The sequence below is a fragment of the Brachyhypopomus gauderio genome, chromosome 16 (genome assembly GCF_052324685.1).
Source record: "Brachyhypopomus gauderio isolate BG-103 chromosome 16, BGAUD_0.2, whole genome shotgun sequence".
NCBI classification, from domain to species: domain Eukaryota; kingdom Metazoa; phylum Chordata; class Actinopteri; order Gymnotiformes; family Hypopomidae; genus Brachyhypopomus; species Brachyhypopomus gauderio.
The window spans coordinates 5,626,604-5,641,003 of NC_135226.1; the positions used below are offsets into that span (position 1 = coordinate 5,626,604).

Consider the following 14,400-nt stretch of genomic DNA (forward strand, 5'->3'; position numbering starts at 1 on the left):
TAAAGATCACTCCATGTAACCCTCGTCTCACAATACTTTTAATAACGATCACTGAACGCTGTGTGTCTAGGTCAGAAACGTGATATTTCAGAAATCAGAAAAACTTTATTGTCCACTTCATTTGCATAACATATAAAATGGAAGATATTTTGTTGGCCCTATATAGAAAACTATATGGCACAGGTAAACAATTGAAGTGTATAATCACAGTTAAACAATTAAAGTGCAATATTGGTAATTACAAATGACAAGACAAGTTTAAGTCTAATGGAGTGTGAATAGCTGTTTATAGTAAATAATGGAAAGGTTCAACTAAATATGAAAGGAGTTTTTCCTGTTCAGGGCTTGGCAAGGCAGAATTACAAATATGATCTACCTATCTCTTATTCCATCCAGAATTATGCATTTATCATTGTATCTGTATCATTAATTGTATCATTTGGTGTATCCTGCATTTGTGTTATTTGTTGCACTATAATGGTCTTTCAAATATATTATTTGATATCATTTTATTGTTAGAATAAGAGCAGGAATCCTACACTGAGCACTAGTTGTGTGTTTTGACTGCTGCCTTCCAATTTTACCTCAGAATCTTTTGTTTACAGGTAAACAAACTGGGAGGAGCTTCAGTTAACATAGGAAAGGTGGATCATCTGAACCAGTCAGTCTGTGTGATGATAAGCAGTTTCTCTTTCTCACTAGTCACGTAACACTGGGATAAAATCTCAACATTTAAATGGACATTTGCATCATGGCTATCCAGTCTCTTCACATTATCTGATGCGGAGTGGTTCTCCCTGTCTTTAAGTAAGTGCAGGTATATTCTTATGCTTCATCCCATGGTTTGGTTCTGTTTCTGTTTCACTGTGATGGCTTTAGCGTGTTTGGGTGGTCATTATGGTAAAGGCAAAGTCTGTCTTGTTTATGTACTTCCATACATTGCTTAGTTCCTGATTGAAGTCTCAAAAGATACATTGAAAAGTGCAACATGTTAGCTGGGGTTTCCATGACATCTACCAGCATCATGGTGACCTGAGTGTCAGATTGATGAGCACTGTCAGGACAAATTCAGGACACTGTCGGGATATACACAGACTTGTAAATAACCTAAATAAGTACGTGCTCTGGAAGCTTTGAATGTGCCAGTGCTAAAAATGGAAGATTCAGTTATATGACTTGCAATGAGTCAAAACAACAATAAAAGTATCAGCTTATGCAGTGTGAATCTGAATAATATAAATATGTAATTTTAGTATTTACTATTTTAGTATTAAAAATGAGTATTTCATGTTTTTATGAATATACTATAGCTATAAATGCTGAATGATTACAATTCTATGTCATATAATTTCTCCTCAACATACTTTATGTCAAGATCTGATTACGACTTTTCAAAAGTGAAACATTCTGGATATTTTTTGTGATACCATCACTGTCAGTGCTGTACAGTTCTTTCAAGCTTTACCACTACCAATACTACTACTAATACTACTACAGCTACTACTACTATCATAACCAATACTACTACTATCACCACTACTACTATCACTACTACTACTACTACTACTTCTACTGCTACCACTACTATTACTATTACTAGAGGTGTCTAGAGGTGTCTTCAACTAAGGATTTTCATAGTCGAATCTGATTTGTCAGATTTTCCCTTTAGTCGACTAATAGTTAATTCAGGGTTTTTTTTTTTTGGTTACTTATTCGCAGTTTCAGATTCGTTTGGTTACTTATTCGCAGCTCCTTATTCGGCGGCTGAAGTTGGTTCTTTATTCAAAAAGGGTGTGTTCACGAAAAAAGGGGGTGTCTCGCCATTTTTCGTGTATAATGTAGTGGAGAGAGGCTCCGGTTGCTTTAATAGATGGGAAGCATTAAAAGAACGAGATAACTTTTCCTTATACTGCCATTAACAACTATTTTGATATCAGCATTACTGGACAGCCAACTGAAGTAAGCACACTGGCTCTAGTCTTTCCAGACTGGAGGTCAAACATGGCTGTTCACTTTGGACATGCTTTATTCATGACTACATGCAAGACAGCTTACTTTCATCTTCGAAACATCGCTAAGGTCCGAGATATGCTCTCTCCTGCTGACAGTGAAAAACTTGTCCATGCATTTATCACATCAAGGCTAGATTATTGTAACGCTGTTCTATCTGCTCTTCCAAAGAGCTCTATTTCGCACCTACAGCGAGTTCAGAACACGGCTGCAAGGGTTCTGACCCGCAGGAGAAAGAGAGATCATATTACACCTGCACTCCACTCACTGCACTGGTTACCTGTCAGCTTTAGAATAGATTTTAAGGTTCTAGTCATGGTTTTTAAATGTCTTCATGGTCTTGCCCCTCTTTACCTGAGTGAAATGATGGTTAGATATGTTCCAGTCAGGTCTCTCAGGTCTTCAAATAGTAATCTACTGGTGATTCCTAAAAGCCGATTAAAGATTGGCGAGGGTGCTTTTAGCCACTATGGCCCAAAGCTCTGGAATTCTCTTCCTGAAGAGCTCAGAGGCATTTCATCCCTGCATAGTTTTAAGAGCAGTCTCAAAACATTCCTGTTTAGATCCGCTTTTAGTTAAGAAACTCTATCTTAATAGTTTTATCTTATTTACTTTACTTTTTATTATCTTATTTACTTTACTTTTTTAAACTTTTTGTTATTTTAATGTTTTTATCTTTAATTTCTTTTAACATTTTCTTTTTGTCTTATCTCCTTTTAATGTTTCTTTTTATTTATACTGTAAAGCACTTTGAGTTACATGTATGTATGAAAGGTGCTATACATCCATCCATCCATCCATCCATTATCTACCGCTTATCCGGAGCCGGGTCGCGGAGGTAGCAGTCTGAGCAGGGAAACCCAAACCTCCCTCTCCCCAGACACCTCAGCCAGCTCCTCGGGTGGAACACCGAGACGTTCCCAGGCCAGTCGAGAGACATAGTCTCGCCAACGTGTCCTGGGTCTTCCTCTGGGCCTCCTCCCCGGGGGACATGCCTGGAACACCTCCCTAGGAAGGCGCCCAGGGGGCATCCGAAACAGGTGCCCAAGCCACCTCAACTGACTCCTCTCGATGTGGAGGAGCAGCGGTTCTACTCCGAGCTCCTCCCGAGTGACCGCGCTTCTCACCCTATCTCTAAGGGTGCGCCCAGCCACTCTGCGGAGGAAACTCATTTCGGCCGCTTGTATCCGCGATCTCGTTCTTTCGGTCATTACCCAAAGCTCATGACCATAGGTGAGAGTAGGAACGTAAATCGACCGGTAAATCGAGAGCTTCGCCTTTTGGCTCAGCTCCTTCTTCACCACAACGGACCGGTACAGCGACCGCATTACTGCGGAAGCTGCACCAATCCGTCTGTCGATCTCACGCTCCATTCTTCCCTCACTCGTGAACAAGATCCCGAGATACTTAAACTCCTCCACTTGAGGCAGGACTTCTCCACCCACCTGAAGGGAGCAAGCTACCCTTTTCCGGTCGAGAACCATGGCCACGGACTTAGAGGTGCTGATTCTCATCCCAGCTGCTTCACACTCAGCTGCAAACCGCCCCAATGCATGCTGAAGGTCCTGGCCCGAAGCTGCCAACAGAACAACATCATCTGCAAATAGCAGAGATGAGATCCTGTGGCCTCCAAACAGGACTCCCTCCGGCCCTTGGCTGCGCCTTGAGATCCTGTCCATAAAAATTATGAACAGGACCGGTGACAAGGGGCAGCCCTGACAGAGTCCAACATGCACCGGAAACAGGTCTGACTTACTGCCGGCCATGCGAACCAAACTCCTGCTCCGATCATACAGAGACCGGACAGCCCTTAGTAGAGGACCCCCGATTCCATACTCCTGGAGCACTCCCCACAGAATACCACGAGGAACACGATCGAATGCCTTCTCCAGATCCACAAAACACATGTGGACTGGTTGGGCATACTCCCATGAACCCTCAAGCACCCTATGAAGGGTATAAAGCTGGTCCAGTGTTCCACGGCCAGGACGAAAACCGCATTGTTCCTCTTGGATCCGAGGTTCGACTATCAGCCGAACTCTCCTTTCCAGTACCCTAGAGTAGACCTTACCAGGAAGGCTAAGAAGTGTGATACCCCGATAATTGGGGCACACTTTCCGGTCCCCTTTGTTAAAAAGTGGAACCACCATCCCAGTCTGCCACTCCAGGGGAACTGTCCCAGATTGCCATGCGATGTTGCAGAGGCGTGTCAGCCAAGACAACCCCACCACATCCAGAAACTTAAGATACTCAGGACGAATCTCATCCACTCCCGCTGCCTTGCCACTGGGGAGTTTGCGAACCACCTCAGTGGTATTGCGACAATATCCTCAGTCGAGGTCAACAGCTCCCCACCCGCACTGTAAACAGTGTTGACAGAGTACTGCTTATCCCTTCTGAGGTGCCGGACGGTTTGCCAGAATTTCTTTGAGGCCGACCGATAGTCCTCCTCCATGGCCTCACCAAACTCTTCCCAGCTCCGAGTTTTTGCTTCTACCACTGCCTGAGCCGCCACACGCCTGGCCTGCCAATACCTATCAGCTGCCTCTGGAGTCCCAGTGGCCAACATGGCCCGATAGGACTCCTTCTTCAGCTTGACGGCATCCCGTACTTCCGGTGTCCACCATCTGGTACGGGGATTGCCGCCGCGACAGGCACCAGTGATCTTTCGGCCACAACTCAGTACAGCAGCTTCAACAATAGAGTCGGAGAACATGGTCCACTCAGACTCCATGTCCCCCGACTCCCTCGAAAGCTGGGAAAAGCTTTCCCGGAGGTGGCAGTTGTAGACCTCCCTGACAGAGTGCTCAGCCAGATGTTCCCAGCAGACCCTCACCATGCGTTTGGGTCTTCCAGGTCTGTCCAGCCTCCTCCTCCGCCAGCGGATCCAACTTACCACCAGGTAGTGATCAGTTGACAGCTCAGCCCCTCTCTTTACCCGAGTGTCCAAAACATAGGGCCGGAGATCAGATGAAACGACAACAAAGTCGATCATCGACCTCCGACCTAAGGTGTCCTGGTGCCAGGTGCACTTGTGGACATCCCTATGTTCGAACATGGTGTTCGTTATGGACAAACCATGACTAGCACAGAAGTCCAATAACAAAACACCACTCTGGTTCAGATCGGGGAGGCCGTTCCTCCCAATCACGCCCCTCCAGGTGTCACTGTCATTGCCCACGTGGGCGTTGAAGTCCCCCAGTAGAACAATGGAGTCCCTCATTGGAACACTTTTCAGTACCCCTCCCAGGGACTCCAAGAAGGCTGAATACTCTGTGCTGCTATTTGGTCCATAGGCACAAACAACAGCCAGAGCCCTGCTCCCAACCCGAAGGCGAAGACAGGCAACCCTCTCGTTCACCGGGGTGAACTCCAACACATAACGACTAAGCTGGGGAGCTATGAGAATGCCCACCCCAGCCCGCCGCCATTCACCATGAGCAACTCCAAAGAAATGAAGAGTCCAGCCCCTCTCAAGGAGCTGGGTTCCAGAGCCCATGCTGTGCGTAGCGGTGAGCCCAACTATCTCTAGCTGGTACCGCTCAGCCTCCCGCACAAGCTCGGGCTCTTTTCCCCCTAGTGTGGTGACATTCCATGTCCGAACAGCTAGCTGCCCTGTCCAAGGATCAGGCCGCCGAGGTCTCCGCCTTCGGCTGCCACCTAATCCACACTGCACCGGCCCCCTACGATAGCCTCTGTGGGTGGTGAACCCACAGGAGGTTGAGCCCACGTCACCAGTTCGGGCTGAGCCCGGCCGGACCCCGTGGGCAAAGGCCCGGCCACCAGGCGCTCCCTTACGAGCCCCAACCCTGGGCCTGGCTCCAGGGTGGGGCCCCGGCTGCGCCATACCAGGCGACGTCACTGGTCTTTTATTGATGTCGTTCATAGGGGGTCTTTGTGAACTGCTCTTAGTCTGGCTTGTCACCTAGGACCTGTTTGCCATGGGAGACCCTACCAGGGGACGCAATGCCCCATGCAACATAGCCCCCAGGATCATTCAAGCACGCAAACCCCTCCACCACTGTAAGGTGGCAGTTCAAGGAGGGGAGGTGCTATACAAATAAAGATTACTATTATTATTATTTATAGTGCCTCTTTCTGTTGTTCTGACCTCACATCCAACATGTGTAAAGGGATTCTTGCTTATTCTGCCCTTTTGAAGAACTTGTGCCATCAACACAAAGTATATAAGGAAGGTGGCAGATTGGGCAAAGTGAGGCTACAGAGCAAGAGCAATGTTGTAATCTGTGCAGGCCAGAAAGTCGCTTTATCAGGCTAAGTGAGAAATGTTGTACACATATCAGGGACCCCGCTACTGGTTGAGCCACCTGATTTTCCTTGTTTGCCCAGTGGCCTCGGACTATGGACTCCCCGAACAGCTACAAAAGAGCTGTATCAACTCCTCGGAATTAAAAAGACCCGTACCACTCCCTATCATCCGAGAGGAAATCCAGTAGAACAAATGAACAGGACTCTTCTTAGCATGCTAGGGACCCTTCAAGAAGTGGATAAGGGAAAGTGGTGTGATTTTGTGCAACCGTTTATTCCACGCTTACAGTTGCACCAAGAACGTCACGACCAGATTTTCCCCGTACCGGCTTATGTTAGGCAGAGAACCCAACCTACCAATAGATTTAGCTATTGGACTCCTTCCTGGAGAACAAACTGCTACAATTCATACAGAATATGTTATGAAGTTAAGGGAAAGCCTAAAGGAAAGCTATAAGCTCGCTGTTGAGCATAGCGAGGCAAACGCTTTCAGAAACAGAGTACACTACAATAAGAGGGTTTGTGAGTCTGTCCTTGGACCTGGAGACAGTGTCCTTATCCATAACGTAGGATTGCGAGGGAAGCATAAACTAAGTGACAGATGGAGTAAAGACATCTATAAAGTTGTGAAGCAAATTGACAATTCGCCTGTGTATGTTGTCACTCCAAAAACATCAGGAGGACCAGAAAGAACACAGCACAGGGACTTATTATTTACGGAGTGTCTATTTGCACCTGGGTACAAGTAGCATTTGCCACACAGCGAGGCACATATATTGTGCATGTATGTGTGCTGGTCTCGAAATGAGGTGTGTTGTTCATATAATGTCTGTCGCTGTAACGTAGCTCGCGCTACAGAGCGAGGAGGCGGACACAAGCGCTGAGGATAGAGAATAGAGATTTATTACAGGGAATTCCAGTCATTCAAACAGGCAGGGGTCATAACGAGCGAGCCATGCAGGTTTGACAGACGAACAGGCATGACGATACTACACCGAAGACGAACACCGAACAAACACTTTAAACCAAACACGGGGTAAACGCATACAAACTAGAAAATCAGGCTACGGAAAACACAGACCAGGAAACGTAGAACACTGAACAAAGAGCATGAATAACAAGAGCACAAACTATGCAATTACAACAAATAAATCTTGTCTTTTTGTTCTCTATTTTTGTGTTGTTTCAGTACACACAAATGACATGAATGTGTATAACAAAAGATGTACAGTTGTCCTTTTGAATTAAGGTTTTTGCATGACCGAGTCAATATGCCAGACTTAAAAAAAAAAAAAAATTATTAAATGGCCCACCTCCACCCCCCCATCTTTGGAGGACAACTTTGTTTGTATGTACAGTTCAAATGACAAGTATAACAATTATAACAATATGCAAAGTGATAATTATTGGGGTTAGGTGGACCAAGAAAAGAGGGGGATGTGACGATTTAAAAATTCAGTTACCCATGCTTATATTTCTAAATTCAGTTGATTGCGGTTAAATCTCTGTTGAATGATGCATTTTAATTGTTGATATTCAAGAAATCTACTGTTATTTATACCATACTCTGATATAAGTTCTTGAAATGTGACAAAGTTTCCATTTTTAATTTTAATTTTTTATTCCCTTATCATGCCATTATGTTTATTAATCTGCGTGTATTGGTGGCCGATTGTCTACCCTTGATAAAACCTGTTTGGTCTGGATGTATTATAAGTGGGGTGATTTTCTCTAATCTTCTGGCAAGTGCTTTGCAAATAATTTTAAGATCTACATTTATGAGTGAAATGGGGCGATAGCTGGAAGGAAGTGTAGGGTCTTTGCCTGGCTTTAGAAGTACGCTAATGTTAGCAGAATTCATGTCTGGGGACAGTACATGATCATTTTGAATTTGATTTACCATTCTAAAAAAGGTTGGTTCTAGCACAGACCATAATTTCTTTGTAGAATTCTACCGGAAATCCATCTGGTCCTGGAGCTTTGTTATTTGGTAGCTGCTGTAGGGCTTCATGTAATTCGGGCAGAGCAAGTGGTGACTCCAGTGCAACAACTTGTTCGTTTTCCAGTTTTGGGAGATTTATATTATTAATAAATTCTTCAATAGCTGAATCAGATGGACTAATCTGTGATGTATATAAAGCTTCATAAAACTCTTTAAAAGCTTTATTTATTTGTTGTGGGTCGTGAATAATGCTACCTGTTGAGTTCTTAATAGAAGAGAGAGTTGTTTTTTCCTTATTAAGCTTTAACTGATTAGCAAGGAATTTTCCGGATTTATTGCCATGTTCAAAATTTTGCCAACGCAGTCTTTGCAGTAAAAATTGTCTTTTTATCTATTATTTCATTTAATTCCAGTTTGAGTTTTCTCAGCTTGTTCAGTGTGTGTTCTTGTGGTGAGGCAGCATGGGCAGCTTCTAAAGATTTTATTTTTTCTTCCAATTCTAATACCTTTGTTTTTTCTGTCTTTTTCTTATGTGTGCAGTAGGGTATTATTTTCCCCTGCATTACTGCCTTCCCTGCTTCCCAAAGAACACACTGTGAGGTTCCTGGTAGATCGTTATATTCTAAATATGTTGCCCATTCTTTTTTGAAATAATTAATGAACTCTTGTTCTTTAAGTAATGATGTATTTAATCTCCAGTTCCTAGTTGCTGGTGTGGTTCTTTTCTGTGTCAAAGAGAGAGAGACCGGTGCAAGATCACTGATGGAGATAGGATGAATATGGGTGTCTGACATCTGTCATAATAGAATTGCTAACTAAGAAGTTGTCTAAACGAGAATGTGAGTGGTGTACTGCCGAAAAGAAGGTGTAATCCCGGAGAGTGGGGTGGTGTGAACGCCATGCATCAGAGAGCCCAAAATCGTTCATATATTGTTTTAGGGTGTCTGCAGACTGCCAGTTCCTTTGACTCACTGCTGTACTGAGCCTGTCGATATCTGGATCAAGTACCAAGTTGAAGTCTCCTCCTATTATTAGTTTGGTGTCAGAGTGATCAGAGAGTGCAGTGAAAATATTGTGAAAAAAGGAGGGGTCGTCAACATTTGGTCCATAGGCTATATGTTAGCAATACATAAACACATATTTAGAATGAGACAGGTTAAGTATTATGTATCTACCATCTGGATCTGTTATATTGTTGCTAATGGAAAAGCTTATCCTTTTGTTAATTAATATGGCCACCGCCCTTTGTTTTGAGTTGTAACAGGTACAGATGTGTACAGAGTACAGATGTGGAAACTGAGGACAGGTCAGTGTGTATGTAGGTGTTTTGGACATATGTGTTTCCTGTAGAAAGACAATATCTGCTTGTAAGTCGTTTAGCCGATAAAAAATTTTCAATCTCTTTTCCCTCGAACCAGTTCCACGTACATTCCATGTTACGAACTTCAGTGAATTCATGGACGTAATTTTGATTTCAAAAGTGGGGGGGACATGGATTCGTCGCTATTTAAATATTTGGTTTTAACCGTAAAAACTGGGGGGGACCAAAGCCGGCTTTTGAAAAAGTGGGGGGGACATGTCCCCCCCGTCCCCCCCCCCAAAATTACGTCCGTGAGTGAATTCATGTTAAGACTACTTGTTTGAGTGTTGGATGTAGAGTGTTGGATGTTTGAGTGTTTGTAGAGTTTGTCCACTGAGATTACAGCTCGGGAACCTGCTTGAATGAAGCTCTTGCGGATGGGGAACAAGACTTTGCGTCGCTCCAGGATTTCTTTGGGGAACTGATCGTTGATACTAAAGTCCGTTCCTTTCAGCTCCCGGCCGCGGCTCTTCAGCAGTTCTTTATGCTTGTAATGTTCAAACTTGGCCACGATCGGTCTGGGTCTCCGCGCATCCGGCCGTTTCCCTCCCAGGCGGTGAACGCGGTGAAAACTGATGGTTTTGACGTTGGACTCTGAGATTTTCAGGTGGTTTTGCATAAATGCTTTTACCGTGGTCTTGGGGTCTTCGTCTGCCTTCTCCGGAATACCTGCAAATATTAAGTTGTCTCTCATACTGCGGGACTGGAGATCGATGACCGTTTCTTTGATTTTTTTTGTTTTCTTCCGAGAGTCGGGTCATTCCCTCGGTGAGCGATTTCACCGACTCTCTAAGAACCGTGTTTTCTGCAGCGAGTGCCTCAACTTGCTGCTGGCTGAACTCCACCGACTCTCGCAAGGCCTGAAACTCTTGGTGGAGAATTTCCACCAGCGCCAGGCGCGCGTCGAACCTGGACAGTTTGGTGTTAATAGACTCCAGAATATCCGCCGTGTTACAGGTGTGTGGGGAAGCCGCTCCCGGGGAAGCTTCGGCACGGCTCCTCTTGGTCGATGGCGTCTTCTCTGGTTTGTTCATGATAATTCTATCAAAGTATGGAGTCAAATTAGGGTCTTTAATGGTGACGAAAAAAAAATAATATCGCAAATATAAGATTAGCATTTTGCATTTTACGTTCCTAATTTGTTTCTGCAATACTTTCCCTCTTTTGCGTTTCTTTCTTTTCTTTGCGCGTCACTGCTTTTCTTTGTGTCTCGCATTTTACGTTCATAATTTTTTTTTTTGCGCTTCTCTCTTTTCACACACTGCTGCATATACCCGGGTGCAAATAGCACACACTGCTGCATATACCCGGGTGCAAATAGCATCTGCCTATTTTTTATTGCCTTGTGGATTCCTGACTCCTGTGCCAGAGACTAACAAAAATGTTGAAGTAGCTGAGGTCGAATCACCCGCTACTCAAATGGATGCTGATGTCTCAGAATGTTTGGCGGAGGAAGAAATTTGTGAGTCTGTAGATGGTGATACAAATGAGGAAGATTTTGTTATTCAACAAATTCCTCCAAGAGATTGCATTTTAATTCAGACAAAGACATGTCCAATCACAGGAAAAGAGCAGGTTCAAAATCTAAATCCAGATGCTGAAGCTTTTTGTCCCAAGGGTTTAGAATTCTGCAATGTCTCAAATGGAGTTCCACACACCACTGAAATTTTGGGAACGACCTTTCCCAACACTGAGCTCCTCACCCCTGAAGAACAAGCAGTTCAAGGAAACCGTCAAAACGACATGTGTGTGTCAGGACTGGCTCGGATGCCACACCTTCTACCTCCACAAGAGGCACCCGAGTCAGTCCTAGACTAGCTGGGCGCAATCAGCAGTGATCCGTTTCAGCCATTTCTAGGGCTTCTTAAGTAAGCTTGGTAAAGCGGATCACTGTTGATTCATTTTGGTCTCGTCCCATTGCGTTCTCAGCCTTTTCTCTGGTCCCTTGTTCTCTCACTCTCTCTCTCTCTTCTCTGCTTTTTTACTATTACTTATTCGAGTGTTTATCTCCTGCGCCACTTACTGGCCTCCCTCAAGTTTTCCTCTAGCTTTTTACTTCCTATCAGTTTATCTTTTATTTTGGGAAGTGTTTTGTTTTGTCGCGGCGTTTGCCTGCTCTCAGTCTTCCCCTGACGTCCTTAGTTTCGTTTTCACGCGTTGTATTTGTTCCGCGTTCTTTCTGTTGCCTTTGTTATTTTCCTCCCGTGCCTAGACGGTTGAGTGCCGTTTTTCACGTGTTGACTATTCCACGTTGTTTTCTGTTGGACTTTTCCCCGAGTGCTACGGTCGTGTTTTCTTTTTTACGCGTTGAGTTTTCTGCGTCCTTTTAAGTTTTGTTTTGCTTCTGCATGTGTGTGTGTGTTTTATGTGCATGCAGATTGGTTTCTCTGTTGCATTTAATGCTTTCTCGTGTGAGTGTTACGCTCACACTGCTTTAGTGATAAGCTTATTTTACCCTATTGGTTTCATACGGCATTTGGGTTCACGTTCCCCTTCATTTTCTTACGCAGTGTGTACCGATCTGTACGCCCTGCGTTACAGAACGAATCAGCCTAAAATGAACCCAGCCGATTCATGTGACGCTGCAGCATTAAAAGCTGTAGTCATAAACCAAGGACAACTATTAGGTAACCATGATCAAATACTTCACCAGATCATGAAGCAAGTAACGTAAAATGTTACCGGGGGGGGGGGGGGGGGGGGGGTGTAAAATGGACACAGCGAGAAAAAAAGACGGATTTAAAGTGTGCAGAAACAGTCTAAATAGTCGTTTGAACTAACTTAGTGAAAACCACGACATTAACTGAATTTTTTTTTGCCGGGACCGAATATTAAAAAGAAGGAAAACCGGGACAAACCGGGACAGCCTGGGAAACCGGGACAGTCCCGGGAAAACCGGGACAGGTGGCAACCCTAACCCCTGCCCAGGTTAGTGAGGAGTAACAGATCTCGATAGGCCACAGTTCTCGGTGTAACACCTGTTTAACTTAACAAGTCAGTAAGCGATTGGCTAAGGCAGCGTTATGGTAGCCAATCAAAGCCAGTGTTTTTACATGCGTGCCGAAGCACACCAGTGACACACGACACAAACGGAGAAGAGGCAGAAATGGCGAGTCAGGAGCAAGCCGAAGAAAAATTAGCATTTTCAAGGTTGCGATATAAACATTTGAAGTATTTGAAGAAAATACTTGAAGCTCCTGAATGTCTACCAGACTGGGTATTTGATTTTGTTTACAAAGATTTTGGATTTTAAAGGATGTTATCCTGCACGGGTCTTTTGATGTGCAATAAATATCAAAAGTTAAACACCTTTCTGATCTACTCATTTCAACTGACTGTGAAAACTGCTTTTTCAAAAAATCCTTATTCATTGGCATTTAACTTTTTTAACTGTAATGCAAATAGTTACTTTCCCTGGTAACGAGTTACTTTTATTATAGAGTAATTCAGTTACTAACTCAGTTACTTTTTTTAACAAGTAGTGAGTAACTATAACTAATTACTTTTTAAATTAGTCCAGTCGATGCGGGAGTGAGACCACATATACATGTAGAAAAATCCAGCAAATTAATAAACAGTCTAGAAAATTATAATAATAATGCAATGAGACGAAAACAACTAATCATTCAGTAAGTAAGCAATAAACTAATTCAAAATATTGGCTAAGCAACTGATCACGTGAACATTTCATACAGAAATGGCAGAGACTGTAGACGGTCAACCAGTTTCAGCTGTGGAAAATTCAATTAAAACAGGCGAATACACCACAATTAAGCCAACTACAGGCAAGTCTGATGTATGGAAGTCATACTATACTGGTACAAATTTTAAATCAATCATAGGCTTAAATCAAAGCTTAAACTTTGATCAATGCATTCAGCACTGACAATAACTCAAAAGAACGAACTTCATGAGTATAACAGACACACAACTGGCACTCAAGGAGCGCTGCAAACAAAAAATGAAGCAGTTTCAAGTTAATAGTTAATACAAGCAACAAAACCTCAAGATACTACTGATAAATACCAAAGCGAAGGACTGACACACACACTGATGTGACAATTTCAGCATCTCCAATTCACCTGATGGCATGTGTTTGGACTGTGGTAAGAAATGGGACAGCGCGATCCATCGCTATTGCTGTTTTAATAAATACATAAGAAAATTTCAAGTACTAAATTTAATTAATTCAATTCATATTAGGATTGCGGGCGGGGGCCGACAGAAATGTGTATGTGGCGGGCGGGTGCGGGATTAAAACAAGCGATTTTTTTGGCGGGAGCGGGCGGGTAACGGGACTAAAACAAGCAGGAGCGGGTTTTAAAAAGCAGTACCACGCAAACCTCTACTTTATAGTGCCTCTTTCTGTTGTTCTGACCTCACATCCAACATGTGTAAAGGGATTCTTGCTTATTCTGCCATTTTGAAGAACTTGTGCCATCAACACAAAGCAAATAATGAAGGTGGTAGATTGGGCAAAGTGAGGCTACAGAGTAAGAGCAATGTTGTAATCTCAGTCTTCCCTGTTTTAGTTCTCGTTTCTCTTTGTTTTATCATTTAGTTCCTTTCACACGCTTCTCCTTATATATATATTGTTCACCTCCCTGATCCCCATGTGCCTCTCCTCTCGTTTCACTCCCCATCAGTTTGTGTTCCCCGGTAGGTTTAGTTTGCTGTAGCGTGTCTCTCCTTCTCCTATATTCGTGTGTATGCCTGTGTGTATGTATCCGTGTTCGTTTGTCTATTCTGTCCCACTGGTTGAGCCACCTGATATTATCATTGCTATGATTCATACTAATTGCGAGTTGGTGTGGCGGTT

The 14,400-nt window shown here is 43.7% G+C and overlaps 1 protein-coding gene across 4 annotated transcripts in view; it reads left to right on the plus strand.

The window, feature by feature from the left end:
• The first annotated feature begins 680 nt into the window (after nt 1–680).
• Nucleotides 681–14,400, plus strand: part of LOC143478186 (LINE-1 reverse transcriptase homolog) — a 37,646-nt gene continuing 23,926 nt past the window's right edge. For all 4 annotated transcript variants that reach the window (XM_076977148.1, XM_076977147.1, XM_076977150.1 and 1 more), the window contains exon 1: nt 681–807. The gene's annotated coding sequence lies outside the window, so the exon portion shown is untranslated. The remainder of the gene's footprint in view (nt 808–14,400) is intronic.